Below are 7,537 nucleotides of genomic sequence, written 5' to 3'. Positions count from 1 at the left end.
TAAAATAACAAATATTTTATATATTTTATATTATTTTACCATATTATTTTTTAACAATCTCTCCGTATACCAAAACAACGCGATTCCAACTAAAAAAACAACCGACGCGCAAATATATCGATTACACCCACGCGCAAACACATCGATTACGATGACAGGTATCGATTACAGGTAGACAATAGAAATTTAGGAAAATTTCCTATATTCTAACAAGTGTGTTTCCTTAAGTTTTGAAAGGATTGCATACTTCTTAGTACGAATGAACTAAAATATTTTTCTATGCCAAGTGTTGTTCGTATGTATGAAAAACTTTCTATTATAAAGGAAGTCGCAATTATCATTTTATAAGAAATTTTACTAATTTTGAGGAAACTTGGTTTTAGTTCGGTTTTTGTTTATTTTTACGAATGCTTTGTTATCGGTGAATAAAATTTTCTTTTTCAGTAGTAAATTCTTATACCCAGCGAAGAAAATAGTATGAGTAAAATTCCATGCCTTATTCTAGTTAATGAACTATTCCTAACTGCTTACAGTTTAGGATTTTTTTACTGAAACGAGTAAATTTTATTATTTTTCACAAAAATTTACCTTAATGGAAATAAAATGGATAAACTATATTGATGAAAATTTTTTCCTTTAGTTTCGAAGGCACTTTTTTCTGGGTGCTGTTTCCAATTTCCATGTGATATTATCAACTGTAAAACGCACTTTTTCTTCTTCTTGTACTTTTCACTTTTAATAAGTTGCTGCCTAACCATTTTGTCCTCCTTTTACAATTTCAATACCTACAAATATAAAAAATCATAAACCATTTTTGTTACAAAAGGTTAGTGTCACTGAATATTACCTGATAATTGAAGATTCCAAAATGAAGACAAATGAAAGGGTTGTTATTCTGCTGGTGTTTTCTTTCTTTATATACCATCACGAACATTGATAGATTTATTTTCAAAAAAAGAAAATTTTTCTCACTAATTTAAAATAATAAATATTTTATATATTTTATTTGTTATTTATTATATTATTTTACCATATTATTTTTTAACAATCTTTCCGTATACCACAACAACGCGATTCCAACAAAAAAAACAACCCACGCGCAAACATATCGATTACACCCACGCGCAAACACATCGATTGCGATGACAGGTATCGATTACAGGTAGACAATAGAAATATAGGAAAATTTCCTATATTCTAACAAGTGTGTTTCCTTAAGTTTTGAAAGGATTGCATACTTCTTAGTACGAATGAACTAAAATATTTTTCTATGCCAAGTGTTGTTCGTATGTATGAAAAACTTTCTATTATAAAGGAAGTCGCAATTATCATTTTATAAGAAATTTTACTAATTTTGAGGAAACTTGGTTTTAGTTCGGTTTTTGTTTATTTTTACGAATGCTTTGTTATCGGTGAATAAAATTTTCTTGTTCAGTAGTAAATTCTTATACCCAGCGAAGAAAATAGTATGAGTAAAATCCCATGCCTTATTCTAGTTAATGAACTATTCCTAACTTACAGTTTAGGATTTTTTTACTGAAACGAGTAAATTTTATTATTTCTCACAAAAATTTACCTTAATGGAACTAAAGTGGATAAACTATATTGATGAAAATTTTTTTCTTTAGTTTCGAAGGCACTTTTTTCTGGGTGTATAAAAAATATTTGTTAGTAGTTAAATTTTATTACATTTTGCGAAATTTTCCACAGCCCAATGAAATTTTCGTTATTTTAAGTATGTCTCAAATATTTTATGAACTAAACGTGAGTATAAAGTTCGATATGAGCTAAAGCAAATGCAAATTTTTGTACGATTCCCAAAAATAGTAAGAATGAACTACTGTATGGTTAAAATGGTCATGATTTGGCGCCAATGATTTTCTTTTTAAATTTTAGTTAATATTTTCTTCTATTAGAGGGTGTAATTTCGTGAACTGTAGTTAAAAAGTACAACAGGGCATTAAATTTTCCTGGTTATAACAACGCTTTGGGTAAATCTCGTATAGCAAAATTTAGTTCAATTTTCGTACGAGTTAGTTTATTTTCCTATAAAACAGTTTACTTTTTTTCGGTGTATAGTAATATTCTTATCTTTGTATATGACATCTCAAACCTTCAGAAATATTTCTAACCAATCTTTGAAATATTTCTGTTTACCATTCTGCATCCACAGCTAATATCGTTTCTTCTTGCACGCACAGAAAAAACATGTTTGGACATGGTTGCCGCATCCATTTATTGCTTATCTAGAGTATGCAATTGTCGCGAAAACCATGTATTTTGTCTTTGTAAAAATAATTTTCGAGCGGAGAAAAATGTATGGTGGCAATAAGCATTTTAATGGTTCTCAAATACCGCAAACATGTTCTATCATTTAAATGATAGAATTTGAGACCATTAAATGGTCGGGAAAATCATGTACCTGACCATTAAATTTTTTTTTACTTTTTTACAGGGAAAAAAGTATTTTTATAGGTTAAGTATAGACATGTCTAGAACCACTACATGACCATTTAAATTTTTTCGTGACCATTTAATTTTTTAACATGTTTGCAGCGAAAAGAATTTTATAAAAACATTGAGCAGGTACACACGATTTTCATTTTGCGAGTCAGTCGTGTGTTGATTGTTTCTTGGAATGGACGGAGAATACGGATTTACTGTGTTTTGTGTTAATTTATTTATTCAGAAGTGGCACGTGGTTTTAGCCAACAAATCTATTATCTGTGTGTACTTTCTTTCCGACTTTGACTCGGAGCCACTCTTTGTTCACTCATCGGGAGGCTCCAAAACGATCCTTGTCTTTCCCATCTTAAAAAAGACGCCTTTGATTACAAATAATGTCATTCATGCTAATGCTACCATGTATCCTCGTCGGGTCTTTCGGTCGACCCTGGTCTTCGGTTGTGGTTGCAAGTACTTTCTTTGCATCTTTTCGTAGGGTAAACTCACTTGGGCCATCCAGTCTATTGTAAGACCCATGAATGGTGCCCGATTAAATGCTAAGCTCAATGACAAGGGACCATATTCTTGAAGCCGAGTCCGAACGTCGCTTCCCATATCTATGAAACCACTTAGAGAATCTTTTATAACTCAGAAATATAACAAACATTACTGAGAGGGGATAAATAACCGCTGAAAAACGTTTAAGTAATTGGTCCAAACTGGGATTGGATCCATTACCCCTCGTATGCAAGGCGCTCATTCTAACCATTACACCACGGTGACTCCCATAGAGAGCCATGACTTCTATGCCTCTATTTGGATGGACGAAACTTCCTCTGAACCTCTTTATCATCATCAGTTTTAGTGAGAATGTTATTTTTTTGTGGTTTAAAGCAAATATTATAGATTTGAGGAAGATAGGAATTGGCTTGCGTCATACCAAATGTTGCATTTATCAGATTAGTTTAATACATGTTTGTAATCTGTTAGTTGTTTTTCGTTTTTATTTTTTAAATGAAAACTTTAATTTTCTTAATGAAACAATGTTAAATTTTAGGCAACAACAAAAAAAAAATACATTTTCCCCTTTATGGAAATTTATTTCGTGCACTTAATTTCTTTTTATTTGCATTTTAATGCTATGTCAATACTTGTCGTATACGCGTTTGGTTCGTGTCTTAAACTAATCTGGTGAATGGTTCGATTTCCTCAGTAGCTAATTTCCTATCTTCCTACAATTTATAATCTTTGGTTTAAAGCATTTCCATCGGCTCCAACTCGTCCACATTTGTATGAGTTCCACGATCGCATCATATGGACGATTTGTTGATAGATTACTGACCGTCGGTTCCTTCTTCTGCGCTAAGAATAAATTAAATTGTTATTATTTTTGGTTTATTCGAACAACAAAGAAACGGACAGATGAACGCCAGACATAGATCGATACTCAAAAGAGATGTAATGAGCCAATTAGTTCTGCTGGTTTACTCTCAAATCAAGCAGGCAAACACATTTGGACATCTCATCGTTTGTTCGTTTTTATCTTTTTATATGCTGACCACAAACATTTGAACCGAACCACCCTATGTTACATGTGTTAAGGTTATTATGGAATTTCTATGCATTTCCTTGTTGTTATTTTTAAATTGCCAACACAGTTGGTGACCTCCATTATAAAATAAATTAAGATTGAGCCCAGCCGGGCAAATCATTCTATGAGCTCCATGTTGGCGCGCCACAGTGCAAAAACAAGATTTCCAAAACAACCCCCACAAATTATTAGAATACGCTTGGGAGACGGAACAACTACGATACGGGAACAAGAACGAAGGACCGCCAAGTGACAAAACTTTACAACATTAATGACAACAAATCCTTTAATAAGCAATCACTTTGTTGTTTGAAGCGACCATGTTCATGGTCGTGTGCGTTATTGCCAACCCTCCTTGTTAGCTGTGTCCATGCCATTGCCTGTTCCTTTACGTTTGTTACGCTTGGATACGTTTCATACGTTGGCGAGTGCCTGCATAAAGGTAGGTGTTTATGCAGGGGTGGAGTTTTAGATCGTACCCACCTATGACAACGTATGTTCGAACCGGTGGTGTTCTTTAACAGGTTTACAGGTATTTGTTGATGGAAAAGGTGTTGATGAAAAGAGAACTGAGTTTGTATTCTGGTTATGTTATAATGGCGCTATGTTGTCTAATCCTTTAGGAATCTATGTACATATATTTGAGTTTTTGTTGAGCTTATTTTCTAACAAGTAATTATAATTTTCGAAGACCAAAATTTAAAGTAATCTGTGCATCATTTTATTTGTTTTCTTATTCGAATATGGATTAGAACCGACAATTTGTTAGAGTACACTTAGATTAGACTGCATGAAAAGATACCTATCAGCAATATGGGTCCAAGATCCCATATTATATATATTCATCGTTCCACAATCACCTCTTAAGACGATATACACTGAAAGAATTCTTTTCGTAAAAAGAACGAAATTTGTCATTGTTATTGAATCAAAGAAACTTTTCATTTAAAGAACATAATATTTCGTTCTTCATAATTTTCACGAACATTTTTATTTTCTCTTCAAGTGGTATCACCCATTGAGAGTTCACTCATAGAAGAATTTTATGCGTTGTTTATTTAAATATGAATTCGAATGTTAATATGAATGTGAATTCGGAAATTCGAGCAAAAATTTCTTGACTCTAACTGCAAACGATAGACGGAATTGCTAACTGGACCGCTCGTGACATCATCAAAGCAAAAAAAGACCGAAGAACTTTTTTAAAGAGTAGGGACAGAGGAAGTCCCCTTGCTGTAAAAAAAATCAAATACTACTTTTTCACCCCATGATTTCCACACGAATCGGAAAACTACTATTTCCGTTTTTAAGGAATATGTATATACATACAGACATACTGTGAATATACAGGTGTAAAACGATTCGTTTTAACTACATTTAAAAAAATATGATAAACTTTCATTGAAGGCATTTAGATTCGACTTTAAAATGGGTAGCTTCACACCAACGAAAAATTTTTGACTTAGCTCATCTCGGCTTTAATCTTGACTACAATGCTACAAAACTTGTTGCGATTAACACGTTTGTAAATGACTTTGATATTACATGATGAAAACTGACAGAAAGTCTAAACTTTTTGTCTTAGGATCAAGCGCGAAAAGTGAATTGCGTTATTGGTCCGAAATGGTGTCAATACGACGAAATTACTTCTATGCTATACAATTAGGCAGTACTCTGGAAAATGATGATTTTCGATTGGAGATGGCGATATTTAACATGGAATAATTGTGAGAATTTTCATTTGAAACCACTGTGGTATGGTACACAGATGTACGCTTATGCTTTTCGTAACATGTACAAGACAATATGGACAAAGTACAACAATATGGACATGTGATAGATTCTCATGCCACAAAACAGTCAGTTTATAAATTCAATATAAAATTGGTATACGCTATGGTATGGGAGCCACCGTGGTGCAATGGTTAGCATGCCCGCCTTGCATACACAGGGTCGTGGGTTCAAACCCAGTTTCGACCAAACACCAAAAAGTTTTTCAGCGGCGGATTATCCCACCTCAGTAATGCTGGTGACATTTCTGAGGGTTTCAAAGCTTCTCTAAGTGGTTTCACTACAATGTGGAACGCCGTTCGGACTCGGCTATAAAAAGGAGGTCCCTTGTCATTGAGCTTAACATAGAATCGGGCAGCACTCAGTGATAAAAGAGAAGTTCACAACTGTGGTATCACAATGGACTGAATAGTCTAAGTGAGCGTGAAATATCGGGCTGCCACTATACCTAACCTATGGTATGTCATTGATGAAAATCCGCTCAGCCTCTTTGAAAAGGACTTTCATAGTGAATTGGGCTAAAAAAAAAAAAACAATAAACCACCACCAACAGTTTTTCCCTTAAAGGCAAAAATACTAAATAGACTACGGATAGAAAAATTGCTCAATTCCTTATATTTAGTGGAACAATCAAATCGATATAAAGAGCGTTACAAAATGCACTTAAATGCGAAAAGTACGAACATCATTTAGTCTATACACTATCGATGTTCCTCAAAAGGACTTTGTTCCGGTCGTGGGACGCTTATCCTTCGCCGGTCATCCCTTTCACCATCCCTTTCACCAATTTTTTTAAGTTACGTACTGTATTCAAGTCATTGGGATATCCTACATATTTCCAGAAAATTTAAAGCGCCAAGGGGATATAAATCTCTCACCAACATACAGGAAAATTAAGTAACCGTGAATTAAGTATTAATTTCCCATTTAGGGATCACCCTTTGTCATCCATGCAAATTTAGAAGAGAATTGTGTCTTAATTGTATTTTTCCTCTTCTTTGGCTCGGAATCAATACCAAAATCATTAATGTAAAGACAAAGACTTTTGTACTTGACACGTATTATACCCACCACCATAGGATGGGGGGTATATTAACTTTGTCATTCCGTTTGTAACACATCGAAATATTGCTCTAAGACCCCATAAAGTATATATATTCTGGGTCGTGGTGAAATTCTGAGTCGATCTGAGCATGTCCGTCCGTCCGTCCGTCCGTCTGTCTGTTGAAATCACGCTAACTTCCGAACGAAACAAGCTATCGACTTGAAACTTGGCACAAGTAGTTGTTATCGATGTAGGTCGGATGGTATTGCAAATGGGCCATATCGGTCCACTTTTACGTATAGCCCCCATATAAACGGACCCCAAAATTTGGCTTGCGAGGCCTCTAAGAGAAGCAAATTTCATCCGATCCGGCTAAAATTTGGTACATGGTGTTAGTATATGGTCTCTAACAACCATGCACAAATTGGTCCACATCGGTGCATAATTATATATAGACCCCATATAAAACGATCCCCCGATTTGGCTTGCGGGGCCCCTAAGAGAAGCAAATTTCATCCGATCCGGCTAAAATTTGGTACATGGTGTTAGTATATGGTCTATAACAACCATGCAAAAATTGGTCCACATCGGTTTATAATTATATATAGCCCCCATATAAACCGATCCCCCGATTTGGCTTGCGAGGCCCCTAAGAGAAGCAAATT

At 34.4% G+C, this 7,537-nt stretch overlaps 1 long non-coding RNA gene across 1 annotated transcript; it reads right to left on the bottom strand.

Annotated features, from left to right (window-relative positions):
- Positions 1-663: 663 nt before the first annotated feature.
- On the bottom strand, positions 664-1,072 carry LOC142234751 (uncharacterized). The gene is made up of 3 exons (XR_012721705.1): positions 1,031-1,072; positions 848-971; positions 664-785 (listed from the first exon to the last, which is right to left on the bottom strand). It is a non-coding gene; the product is annotated as an uncharacterized LOC142234751 (long non-coding RNA).
- Positions 1,073-7,537: the final 6,465 nt, after the last annotated feature.

This window comes from Haematobia irritans, chromosome 4, assembly GCF_050003625.1.
Source record: "Haematobia irritans isolate KBUSLIRL chromosome 4, ASM5000362v1, whole genome shotgun sequence".
NCBI classification, from domain to species: Eukaryota; Metazoa; Arthropoda; class Insecta; order Diptera; family Muscidae; genus Haematobia; species Haematobia irritans.
The sequence above is the reverse complement of the archived record's forward strand: the minus strand, read 5'-3'. Positions and strand labels throughout refer to the sequence as shown.